Raw genomic sequence first — 14100 nt, 5'->3', positions numbered from 1 at the left:
GTAATTTCAGTAGTTGGACGCTTGAAAAACTAACCGAAGATCCAAATTTTGGAACCCGAATTTTGTTCAGCAAGCCTAATGGCTACGTCAATAAGCAAAACTGAACTGATAAGCTGAAGATAAACCCAATGCTATTCAAGAACAGCCAATAGATCCATTGAAAACAAGCGTTTGGTGCGGTCGGCTGAAGGAATCAATGGCCAACATTTCTTGAAAGACGCGCTGGATCTAATGTAAGAGTGAAGGGCGATAGCGTTGCGCTATGATACACGACTTTTTGATGCCGGACTTTGAAGCCCGTGATCTTCAGAACATTCTTGACGCTAACAAGATGGCTCTACTTGCCATGCAGCCCCTGAAGCAATGCATTTACTACGTCGTTGTTTCGATGAGCGATTTATCTCCCGTCGCGGACCAGTGGATTGGCCACCAAGTTGGTGATACACCACACCTTTGGACTTTTATTTGTGGGGGTATGTAAAGTCTAAATGCCACAAGTGAATTATTCGCGGGCAATTCAAGGGTGGGTTTTTGACTTCTGTAAATGATTGAATTTTTTTAGGATTCTTAACTCATTTTACGCCTTCAACTCGGCACTTTTAAACCTTTATCTTTTTCGATATTCTCGATGATGTCTTTTATATAGTGAATTCTCAGCAATATTTGGCTTCCTGCCCAATTGTGCAAATGCTTTCGCTCAAAATGCGTTGAAGTGGCATTTTCCCATCGAAGAATTTTTGCTGATATTCGATGGATTGACGCACTGTTGCTCATCCTTTCTGCTCTTACCCCCATTTAATTAAAGTTCCTATCAGAAAAATATCACGGAAGTGGTAATTACAAGTTATTACTTTATTAGAAAATATTCCACGTGTTTTAAGTTTTAATGAGTGTTTTATGTGTATTAGTTTTTATGAAGCACAAAGTGTAAATGCCATGTGTTTGTGTGTATGTGTTGCCTTTGAAATCTAGATATAATTGTTAAGGCAAAGTACTCTTCTAAAAATGTTTGTGGCAAAGGGATTTAATGGGCGAAATTAAGGCGAATGGCATTCAAATAGGCTCCATACTTATGTAAGTATATGTCGCTAGCTATGTATGTACAAGTATGTATGTATGTATGCGTGCGACGAAAACCACCTGACACCTATTGGCGATGCGCACATACGAATGGGAGTGCGGGTTATTATATTTATTTACTTCACCCTTCGCTGCGAAAAACTACGTAAGCACTTCTGAACTCTCATCTACATTTGTACGTATGTATGTGTGTATGCGAATGAACTCATGGGACATTTTCCCCTTTACAACTGGTCGCATATGGTGAATTGAGAACTAGTGCGATAGGAATCAGATGATAAGCAGGGAAAATAGACAAAGTTGATCTCTTTCAAGTATTTTTCTAGGTTAATTAATTAGTTGACTTTTTAAATAAAAATTTGTTTTATTTTATCTATATTTGTTCATGAAGATTTGTTGTTGCTCTATTTGGCCAACTGAGTGAGCTTTTCTACCGGGTATAAAGGTATTAGAATAACTTAAGTAATCCATTATTTGAATGCCACTCATAGCTGACACGCATAGCAAAAAAAGCATAATAATAATAATTTGGTCTGCCTTTAATAGCCGAACAAAGTTTCCTAATAATTTTATTAATTTCAGTGGGGCTAGTACAACTTTGTCGGGTTAGAAATGAGCTCCAGCTCCAGTTTGTTGCGCATGGCTTCGAACGGCTGATGCCTTTTATAAGATAACACTTAGTGGCACGCGTGGCAAGGGTGTTACAATGCCATTAATTTTCTTTAATTATTGCCCTTAACATAAAAGTTGGCAACTTTTATTCAATAGAAAAAATTTCAATTATAAATAAAAATAATTTGTGACGCTATCTTTTGAAAAATGTTTTATTTTGATGAAAAGCGTTTTCCAATGTTGACAGGCATTTATGGCCATGTTGTTTAACGGCTCCTATTAGATCTGTTCAATCTCAGCGGTTGAGCAGCACTTGAAAGCGATGGAACTTTATCATGAACCACTTGAGGGTACTTGAGCGTTACTTCTCTTTGGGGGTCCCCCTGTTTTTTTTGTTTGTTTTGTTGGTGGGTGAAGTAGGGTTTCAAATGTCTTCGCACTTACAGCGACCGTCGTCTGTCTACTGCGTTGAGTGGTGTGGCCACTAAAACAATTCCTCCTGCTCTTCTGGGGGGACTGCCTTCCCGGAACTACTTTCTGCATTACTACAGGAGGGCCCAGAATGGCGTCCATGGTCCACCACTTCTATTCACCTATGTCTGGATACACTATATTTGTAGCCAGCTTCATGCTATATGCTCGTCTTCTTAACTATCTGTGTCTCTATCTCGTCGTATCTATCTGTGTCTCTATCTATGGCTCTATCTGTTCAGGGTCCTCTCCTTTTGACATATGGAAGTTTTATGTCATCGATAGTCCCCATTGCTTGATAGTCACATTGGAGCAAAAGGAACATCGGAAGTAAGTGATATCAAATTTGTTAGTATCGACTTATTTTCGTCTGATATCGTCGTGAGCGTTACCTCAGGCGTTCGTGAGTGAGCTCCCACTCTTCAGCCGGCCACTCCGCCTATCGGAGGTACTGCATTTTTTTGCTGCATATCTCCTAACAGCATTCCAGTTATTGCTTGGCGCACACATGGCAGGTGTCTAGCTGACGACGTGAATAGGCCAGCAAGGTCGTGCCCAATTACCTACTAGATTTTTCTTGTAGTATTTCTGAAATAACAGGTCCATACCAGAAGGCCACAGTCGACCAGTGCCCTCAAAATCAGCGTAAGATTAATTCTAAATTCCTTTCCTGATGTATATTTGCCCCACTATTTTGTTAATAACCTTTGCAACCCAGTAGCTATCACTATAGGAAGATCTTGCGCGATTTGACGAGAACAAAATACAGATCGTGAAGACTTGGCTGGCAAGTTAGTTCTACAAACTTGCGTCATTTCACGCACAAAGCAGTAAATGAAAAGCAAATTGCAAATTTTTAAATCATTAGGCCAATTCACAATTACATGCAAATGGCCAGATATCCGAGCAAAGTGAGTGCAAATATATAAATTTTGTTGTAGTGTTCCTAAGGTAGTTTGTCTATATAATGACGCCAGGTTTTTTGTACTTCATTGTTAATTGCTTTTTATTTTATGAATTTTGTCGCAGAGAGTGCATAGACTTTCAGCTTGATAATATCTCTACATATGTATGTATATGCACACACATACATATATAAAACCGTTGAAAATTTCCTTGAAAGAACAAAATTTAAGCACTACTGCCCCGATTTAAATATTATATTATATTTTTCATACCGTTGAAAAGCCTACGAGTCGTAGATGGCTTGTATGCAACACTTACCTCCCGTGTTGCCATCTTTCTGTATTAAAAGAAAAAAAATTTAAAGCGCAGACATAAGTATTAAAAAATGAAAATCACGACAAACCTACTCTAAAAACAAATTATTATAGTGTTGCCACCAGTTTTTTTAACACAAATAGCAACTTATCACAAATTTCTCTTGAAAGTATGTATGTATATAAAGTAATGTAGGCATTAAATGTAAGGTGTTATTAAAAAATATATTTTTGTCTGGTGCTGCCACATGATTTTTATAGGAAGAATGCAATTTGTGAAACATTTCAGTTGAACGTTACAACGTGCTTATATGTTTTAAATGAGAGGTGCTTAAACAAGCATTAATAAAGAAAATTTTACGATGGTGTTGCCACCTATTTTTTCGAAATTAAATAATAGTTTACAAAATTAGATGAATTGAAAGGAGATATGAACAATGTAAAGGAAAATACAGCTTTAATTCAATAATATTTGTAAATGGTGCTGCCATCTGATTTAAAAAAAATTAAATTAATAAAATAATTTAATTAGAGAATATGGGTCTCAAAAAAATTTGTTTGAAATATAATTATTTATTTATTTATTTAATTAAGTCTTATGTAACAAGAGTTCGCTCACAGACTATTGGGGATTCCTTACTTAAACTACAAGAATTAATTTAACTTAGAGGAAAATGTATCGAAATGCCAAAGAGTTTCAGAAGGAGTTCAGTTCTCTTACGGTTCTAGAAATTGAATCATTTATAGCATAGCTTATTTCTCAAAAGAGTTCATTTAAAGTAAAAGAGTTCATTATTCCGAAGACAGCGCTGAGGAATGTGAAAATTAATGCATTCTAGAACAAAGCGGTGAGGTCTTTTCCTACCTTGACAGAGCTGGACGTGTTGCTCAATATAATTTTGCAAAGTCGCATCAGTTTTGCGGGAATACCGAACTCAGACATTGTGGCGTCTAGGCGATTCCTTATCGGGCTATCGAAGGCAATTGTTGATTGGTATGGGTTTTGGGCTGCCGCCGGGATCTTGCAATTTGGCACTATTGAACTTCTTTCTATGCCTATAAGACTGAGACGATTCAAGAGCTGAGAAACGAAATCGCGCGCGTTATACAGCCGGAACTATGCCTATGGAACATTTTTATATGCGCATCTTGTGTTGACAGATGTGCCATGGTGGGTATTCAACGGATATTGTGTTTCATATATAAATGCCATCGACTAAAAAATATGGAAAAAACAAAACTGAAGGAAAAATAAAGAAGAAAAACGAAAATAAGCGAAAGTAAGAACATAATTTCTACAATTTTTTTTTTTGTGTTTTGTATATAAAAAATATGAGGTCTTATTGAATCACCCTGCATTTTTTTATTATACATTTTAACACTTTTGATTCTCACTATATCACATCTTGTCACGGAGCAGGTGAATAGAAAGCGAAAATATCAACGTCCATTGCCTCTTCACCTTCATGCCCAACTGAGCAAACAACTTTCGATTCCTTTAGACTATATGTAAATGGTGAACTGCTGACCGGTTAACTTTTTTTAATATTGGGCTTCAACAAGTAAAATAATCTTTGTAATAGCGAAAACAGTGAACATGAAACTGAACTTTTTATATTTTTTTCTTCTTTTCACGGCTGATTTTTTACACTCAAATATTTATTAGAACTTTTTTGGTAATTTTTATTTTTATTTTTTAGAATTAATTTTTTAATCTCAGTTGTGTATTAAGAGCATTTTTGTGTTTTTAAAATACATCAACCTTTGTAGATTCGTCTTACATGATTTTTTCTGTTTTCACTTTACAATTTCCGTTTGAAAATATCCACCCGTGAAGGTATGGATAGTATGGATATTCTTTAACCCTCCTAATAAAATTAATGATGGTAGGTAGGTAGGTAGGGTGGTTGTCGCAAGACACACTTAGACCTTCGGCAGGTCCATTGTGATACCACTGGAGCTTATCCTTACTCTACGTGTTCCTTTTCAAACCATCCGGTTGCTTTAATAAACGAGCAGAGCTTCGTTAGTTTTAGATGGGCTATGTCCGCTACATCGGTTAGAAATGCTGTATCGAGAGTGCGCAGCCTTCTCATAGCTAGGCTTTCACACTCACATAAAAGGTGTCTGACTGTTTCCTCTTCTTCTGTATTAAGACAGCTTCTACAGAAATCGAAGTAAGGGAGTCCTAACCTTCTAGCGTGGCTGCCTATTAAGCAATGACCAGTTAAAACACCTATAATTTTTCTTATAGATTCTCTGTTGAATCGTAGCAAGATCTTCGATCGACCGCTGTTCCAGTTCGGCCATGTCTGTCTGCTTAGTTCGCATGTTGTGAGGTTTTGCCAGATTGTATTTACCTTTTTGATGGTTTCCCTGTCTATAAGTAATTTACAAGTGGCTATGGGTATGGGTATCAGCGCCTTATCCGGTTCGAGACCGAGCGTTGTACCGGTTCTTGCAAGTTCATCCGCCTTACAATTTCCTGCAATGTTTCTGTGGCCTGGCACCCAGATAAGGTGCACCTTGTAGCACTTAGATACGTCATCTAGTAGTTTAAAACATTCTAGAACTGTTTTTGACGAGTGTGTTTTTGATTCCAGCGCTTTTATTGCTGCTTGACTGTCCGAGTAAATGAAGACTTCATTTGCGGATAATACTCTCGTTTTTATCTCTTTAAGTCCCTCTTTTATGGCAGTGACTTCCGCCTGAAATACACTGCAATGATCAGGCAAGCGAAATGATTGGCATACTCCGAGTTTGTCGGAGTAGACCCCTCCGCCTACTTGGTTGTCTAGTTTTGAGCCATCTGTGTAGATGTTTAAGTCATTTATCTTGACAATGAGCCCGTTATCCCATTCCTCTTTGGAAGGAAATACTGTGACAAAGGATTTATCGAAATTGATGTCCTTGGTCCTACAGAAATCCGTTGTGCTGGGTATGCAGGGGAATTGTTCTAAAATTGAGGAGGGCCCTCTTTGGTACGTTCTGAGTAGGCCGATTTCTCTTAGTCTGAGAGTTGCTTTGGCAGCTGTTTGCTTACCGTACTGCTCTATTGGTAGAATGTTAAGAATAATATTTAGTGCATCTGTGGGTGTGGTTCTGAGGGCCCCGCAGATGCAAAGACTGGCCATTCTTTGTACGTGTGCCATGGTTCTTTTGACGTACAATTTATTTAAAGCTGGCCACCATACTAATATGCCGTATGTTAGGATTGGTCTGACAATTGCCGTGTAAAGCCAGTATACGATAGATGGGGAGAGACCCCAACTTAGTCCTATTAGCTGTTTACAAGAGTATAGTGCTATTGTCGCCCTTTTTACTCTATCTTCGACATTTGCCTTCCATGTTAGCTTTCGGTCTAGTATTAGACCTAGGTAGCGGGCCTCATCACTGAATGACAGTGCCGTTCCACCTAGAGTCGGAGGAATTATATTTGGAATTTTGTGTTTCCTGGTAAATAGGATGAGTTCAGTTTTATTGGGGTTGACGCTTAGCCCATTTGCTTTTGACCAGTTTTCAACCATGTTTAGTAAATCCTGCATGACTTCTATGAGTGTATTGGGGAATTTCCCCCTTACTACCAATGCAACATCGTCCGCATAGGCTACAACGTGTTGTCCTCTCTCCTCTAGGCTCTTTAGCAATGAGTTTAGTGCCAGCACCCATAGGAGAGGGGACAGCACACCGCCTTGAGGTGTTCCTCTGCTAACTTTTTTCTTGATCTCTGAGTCCCCTAGGGTTGCGATCACCAATCTGCTCAAGAGCATGTTTTTGATGAACTCAACCAGGGCGGCAGAGATCCCGAAGTCCGTTAGTGCCTTTATTATGGTTTCCGGTAGGATGTTGTTGAATGCGCCCTCGATATCTAGGAAGGCTACCAGTGTGAATTCTTTATTATACATTGACTTCTCGATTTCTGTAACAAGTGAGTTAAGTGCTGTTTCGGTTGATTTCCCTTTACAGTACGCATGTTGTGAGATGCTGAGCTTATAAGGGCTGATGTTAGCCCTAATATGCTCTTCTAAAATTCTTTCTAATGTTTTTAGCAGAAAGGAGGATAGGCTTATTGGCCTGAAATCCTTAGGTGTCGTGTGTGAACTTTTTCCCGCTTTAGGGATAAAGACCACTTTTACCTCTTTCCATGTTGATGGGACACTTTTCAGTTTCAGAAATATGACCGTCAACCACTCCATGATGTAGTTTAGTGAATGTTGTATTTGGGCCGGGAATAATCCATCTGGGCCCGGTGATTTAAATGGTTTGAACGTGTTCACTGCCCAGGTTATCTTAGTTTCAGTGATTATTTCTTCAATGTCAGAGTTTGGTCTTTCTGTACCATTGTTGATTAACACGTTAGATGATTCGTTGCTGGGAAAGTGTGTGTCCACTAGCAACTTCAGAGTTTCGTCACTCGAAGTAGTCCAACTCCTGTCCGGTTTTTGGAGGTATCCGGTGGTATAGTGTTTTTTTGAAAGGATTTTACGCAGTCTGGAGGCCTCTGTGGTTCCTTCGATTTCTCCACAGAACGTTCTCCAACCAGACCTTTTCGCTTTCCTAACTTCTTTTTTGTAAATTTTTAGCTTAGTGTAGTAGCAGTCCCAGTCTTTACTCTCTCGTGTCGCTTTCGCTCTATTAAACTGTCTTCTGCTGTCGTTTCTTAGTGTAGACAGGTCTTCTGACCACCAGGGTGGCTTTTTCTTCCCCTTATACTTAATTAAGGGGCAAGCCTTGTTTAGCGCAGTTCTACAGACCTCCGTAAGGATTTGTACGTGTTCGTTCAATGATTCTGTGTCTTCAATAGTAATATTTTGGGAGTTTGGAAGTCTTTCCTTAAGTTCCCGTTTATATATATGCCAGTTGGTCTTTTTCAAGTTCCTGCTGGCGGGCGGGGCCCGTGAGTTTTTTCCCCCAAATTTTATTTCTATGTAACGATGATCGGAGTAAGAGTGTTCATTCAGAACCCTCCACTGCGTCATCTTTTCGTAGAGGGTTTGACAAACTAGCGTAATATCAAGAACTTCTTGTCTATTGCGCGTAATAAATGTAGGTTCGTTGCCTTTGTTACACACTAAAAGCTTACTACATATAATATAATTAAAGAGAGACTCACCTCGTTCGTTTGTATCCGAGCTCCCCCATACGGTATGGTGGGCATTGGCATCACCTCCTAGGGCTAGTTTGCGGTTGTGTGCTTTGCAGTCTTCCACAAGGCTTCTTATTAGCGGCGACGGCAGTGGACCTGTGTCGTCTCCGGCAAAGTAGAACGAGGTTAGCCAGATGTTGCTTCCGCTCACTTCCCAGCTAACCGTCGTAGTATCTGCGTTACTGAAATTTTGAATCATAAATATATTAAGATGTGCTTTTGCCATTATGCATGCTCTTTTAGTACCTTCACCATTGGTCTTGTATACTTTATACCCTGATGTCCTCAGACCGCAGATTTCGCCATTCCGTACCCAGGGTTCCTGGATGAGGACTACGTCCGGCTGATCTTCTGCCAGACGCTCCAGGAGGGCAAGGCAGGCTTCTTTACAGTGATGAAGGTTTATCTGTAGAAGATGCATCAGCTGTTAGCGTAATGTCTGGGTCTTCTTTGCTTTCACATAAAAGTTCCCTTTCGGAATACTTACGCTGTTGTGTGTGGTACTTACCCTCCCGTTCGAAGTACAGCCTCCCTAAGCTCATTTCTGAGCCTGAAGAGGCGTATTCTTCTTCGGTGGGCCGGTCGTCTTCGCTCATTGGCTCGGTTTCGCTCATGGGTTCTAGTTCGCCCATGTGCTTTTCACCTTCCTTAGTGGCGAGGAACTCAATTGCATCTGTGTCTGTTTTGTAAATGTGAAGTTTCACCTTTACAAAACCGTATCTCAGATGCCCATCGCATTTCGCTAATGGTTCGATTGAATTCTCTGTGAGGAGCAGGAGAGCCTGCATGGTGGCGCGCTTCTGCTCTTTCGATTCTTCTGCGCTATTTTTGTTGGTGAGAGTTTTGACATACCTCCATTCCTGCGTTGGGATGTCCGGATTGCAGACCCGAATGAGCTTCATAATCTCTTCCGGGTCTTCGACGGTTGAAGGTAACCAAACCCTTGCTCGCGGCCTGGACGGAATATCCTTCCTGTCCACGACCACTAGCTTGGCATTTGGGTACACTTCGCCGACTTTGGAGATGGCCTCTTTATACAGTTGAACCGATCTCTCATCGTCGCAAGCTATAATTTTTATCTGGCCTTGGTGCCAGCCTAAGTCTTCGCACGCAGGCGGGGGACCGGGGTTCTCCAGAATAACTTTCAGTGCCACTTTCGTCAGCTCGGCCTCGATCCATTTCCACTGGGCCCTGGGGATCATACCTTCTGGGTGGTTCTCGTCCAGGACTCCTATGATCAGGCGGTCTTTTGCAACCTCCACAAATGATCTTCTGGGCGTCACGCCCATTGATTTGTGCCTTTTTGCGTTTGGCTTATTTTCCTCCGAGGACCGCTGTCGTTTCGGAGCCGATTGTGTTGGTTTGAAGTCAGGGTTGAAATCAGGGATGATCGCTTTCGCTCTATCACTCGCCTCTTTCAACTCCTGTGTCATTTCTCCTTCCTTTGGGCGAGTTTCGTGCACCCTCCTTAGGAGCCTAGCCGCGTTTCTGCGATCCTGGTAGCTCGCTTTCGCTGGGTCTACCACCCTCACAAGCGGCCATCCTTCGGTACCGGAGCTAGCAGTAGCATTGCTTCCGGTCGGGACCGTTTTTGGGGGCTGAATCGCAGTTGACTGCCGGGCTAGTGCCCCCCTACTTGTACTTGGACCTGTGTCCAGTTATGAGTGCGTGTCAACTGTCCTCGCTTTCGCTGAGGCTGTCGTTGTTTGTTTGGATCGACTTATTAAGCCGATGGATGGCGTTTTCCTTGAGCTCGGTGCGACCGTTGCTCTTGTTGCGGAACTGTTTGTTCCTGTCGGTCTATTAGAAGGAGGACCGATCTCCTTTTTTTTTATTTATGTTTTTATGATCTCTCTGCATTTTGGACCCACGAGTGTCGGAGAAAGGATGTCCGCCCGTGCATAGCTCCGAACTACACGGGTAAGGCTAATTATTACGGAGGGCGCCAGTTATCCGTAAGCTCCGTTCGAGACTTGGTTATTTTATAGAAGGGCCCCAAGCCTGACAGATTCTCGGCACGGGTCGCATCACACCTTAATCCAGCCCTTCACCCCCGACCACGTTAAAGGTACTTTGAGTAGTGCTGTACTATTGAGGAGTATCGAACCCTACCTATAGTACTCTTAACTTAGCTAAGTACCTCCTGAAAATAGGAAAACTGTGGTACTTATTACCAGCTGGCACCCTCGGGGAGGGTTCAGTGGAGGATTTTCGCCAACCAAAAAAAATAATGATAAAATTAAATAAATAAAACTGTTATTCCTCGGCATTCTCTATCACATTCAGTGAACAGAGCCTCTTTTAAGGAGTTAGTCAGAGGCAAAAATATGATTTTCAATAATTTTTTCTTTTGCTCGTCAATTTCTTTATTTTACAAGAATAAAACACAGCATTTCTACATCGTGTTTCGACTTGAATTTAGCAAAATTTGAAAAAAAAAAAAAAATTAATTGTTTTACAATCGCTGTTTGTGTGGAGCCCGTTTCTCCAGAAGTCCCCTGAGGTGATCAACATCCTTGGAGATTCATTTAAAATCAATCGAAGAAGAGAAATTAGTTTTATTAATAGATAGTCTTGAGCCTGATCGCAGCTTTTTTTTCAAAATTAACAATATGGCGGCCTCACGAAATATTTTTCAGATTTTCGAGAAAAAAACCGACAATTAATTGTTTGAAAAAAATCGAAATTTTTGAAAAAAAAATTCCTCGATCAGGCACAAGTTTTTTATGTTTTTCTACAGAAGTATAAATTTTATTGAAACCTACCAAGCGGTTTTTATATTACAGTGATTACCAGTTCAAAAATCATAGTTTTGAGAAAAACGCATCTCAAATTTTCCTATGGATTTATCGAGCGCCCGAGCGCCCTTTGTTAATTGTTGAAAAAAATTTGTCGGATGCACTTCAAATTTTCACACAATATTTTAAAAATATTATACTTTTTTTGAAAATTCTGACTACCCCTAACCCTTAATATATTTATTCGCAAATGAAAGCAAAGAAATACCCTTTATTTGCTAAATTTTTTCATTATAACATCTTTCAGACAGCAACACGCCAGTTTTTATAGAAACTAAGGCATTGCCATTTAGCTATATACGTTGTTGTTGCATTAGTTATATAAATCGCTTCACAGCAGTAGAAATAACTCTCTAGAAGAAAACACTTTTAACTGCAAGTCAAAGTCCAATAGCTTTCGTTTTCCGTAGGTGGTTCTTGGAAAGCACAATTAGCACTTACTTTATTCTCCCTGTTTGTATGTAGCGCAACTGATTGTGTATATTTATTTGTTGCATATATGCGTGTCGGGTTTAATAATTGCTATTGACCCCTTGATCCCATCGATAAACAGTAATAATCTATTGAAATGGCTAATTGAAGGCAACCTATTTTGCGTGGGGGGAAAGCTGCAAAGCGGCCAATGAGAATAAATAAAATTAATTAAAATGCATGAAATATTAAGAAACAATAATATTAAAAAAATATTAGCAATAAGGTAATTTAAGAATATCTACCTTATATACAGTGGTTACACAATTTATTCGTGCACTCACAGTTTATAAACAGTTACACTTGATACTTTGCACAATTTATACAAAAGAACAAAATTTTAATATATTCGTAAAAAATAACATTTTTATTCAATATTTAAGGAACAAAAACTTCAAAATTCATTTCTGGAATTAGAGAACGTAAAGAAATAATGAAATAAGGCCTTTCAAGTTAGTTTGTGCTTTCTGATTCTCCTTTCTAAGGGCGCCCAGACATGCTCAATTGGGTTCAGATCCAGTGATTGAGGTGAGTATTTAAGCTGCTTACAGTGGTAAACAAGCCATTCTTAAACGAGATAAGATGAGTGCTTTGGGTCATTGTCCTTTGAAACAAGAACCCTTTAGCATTCAATCGAAGTTTAAAGGCACTATCATACAAATTATTCTTCAAAATGTTTAAATTCAGATGTTTGCCTATTTTATCATCAATAAAAACCATTTTTCCTACTCCAGATGGAACTATGCACTCCCAAATCATTGCATTCCTCCTCCATGCTTAACTGTAGGTATACAATGTTTTTCAATTCTCATTCAATTCAATTCTGTATTTTCTTTTCGTCAAACTTTTGGAGGGCCGTCTGTTCCGAAAACATTAAATTTCGACTCATCACTGAATATGACGTTTTCCCAAAAAGAATTTGGCTTATTTATATAGCGTTTGGCGAACTCCAATCTCTTCTTTCTGTTAATATCGGACTGTTTGTTTATGGGCTTACTTTTTACGCAAAGCCTCTTGAATATATTGGCATAGAAACGTGGAGGTTATTTTGGGATTTTGCGAGATTGTTGCTACTTTGTTGCGTTCCTCACGTGAAGTCAATATTTTTCACGTTCCGGCTTGGTGGTGATTAGCTTTCAATTTATCAGTTATAACATAATTAGCTATAACACTTTGCACCGTATAATGCGATTTGCCAATTTTTTGTCGATTTCGCGCAGAAACTTGTTTTCCAAGCACAATTTATTAAGAATTCTACGCATTTCCATTGGTAAATCCGCACTTCGTCCCATTTTGCCAGTCTGATAATTTCAGTACATAAATGTCTGGTTATATCTGTCTCGATTATTGTTATAGTACTGTTGCAATCGTTACGGGAACTAAATAATAAGTTCAAGTGCGCGCGGGTATAAAAAGACTTTATATTCAGAGAATAAATCGGTGGTCCCCTGCCAAAACCGTCTTAGTCGACTTCAGAAAGTATTGACTTGTATGTATGGGCTATAGAATTTTACGTGTTTGCAGAGTTATTTTAAAAGTTTTTAATAAAAAAATATTGGCTTAACGTGTTTATTTTTGTATAATATGCAGTGGCAAGGTGGCGGAAAATAATTCATCAATTTTGTTTTTGTTATAAAATAGAAAAAACCGAAAATAGTTGGAGTGATGGAAATCTTGTTTATTATCCTTATGCGCTCCATTGCTTGTCTGTCTGTATGCTGCAACTGCGTGTGAAATATGATTGACGTACGATACCATTTGCAAAAATTATAAATCTTCCCATAGGGTGATTAATTTTGCGCCACCTTGTATCAGATATTTTTTTAGCTGTATGAGAACTTAAGCTTAGATTAGCGAACTGAGTTGACATTTCTGTTCAGTAAAGCCTGGCAAGTTTAACGCCAGAACAACGCTTCCAAATCGTAAAATGTACACTGAAAAAAATACTAGGTTGTTCAATAAGTTTTCCGATTCGATAAGAAAAACACAATTTTTTGGTTTGATATACACTTTATTATTCAGTATAGCCTCCCTGAACATGAGTATACTTTTTGTAACGAGATTCCAATTTATAAATTCCATCCCTGAAGTGAGAATCTGGAAGTGCCGTAAAGTACCCTTCCACAGCTGCTATGACATCTTCATTTGATGAAAATGGCATTCCATGCATGAAATTTGCTTAGGTTTGGTAACAGCTGCAAGTTGTTAGGCGCCAAATCTGGTGAATAATGTGAATGCTTCTTCAATTCGAACTTTAATTCATGAATTTAAGCCATTGTGAAAATGCTATTGCATCGTGCAA

This window comes from Anastrepha obliqua, chromosome 1 (assembly GCF_027943255.1).
Source record: "Anastrepha obliqua isolate idAnaObli1 chromosome 1, idAnaObli1_1.0, whole genome shotgun sequence".
In the NCBI taxonomy this organism is placed as follows: Eukaryota; Metazoa; Arthropoda; class Insecta; order Diptera; family Tephritidae; genus Anastrepha; species Anastrepha obliqua.
Note: the sequence above shows the minus strand (reverse complement) of the source record.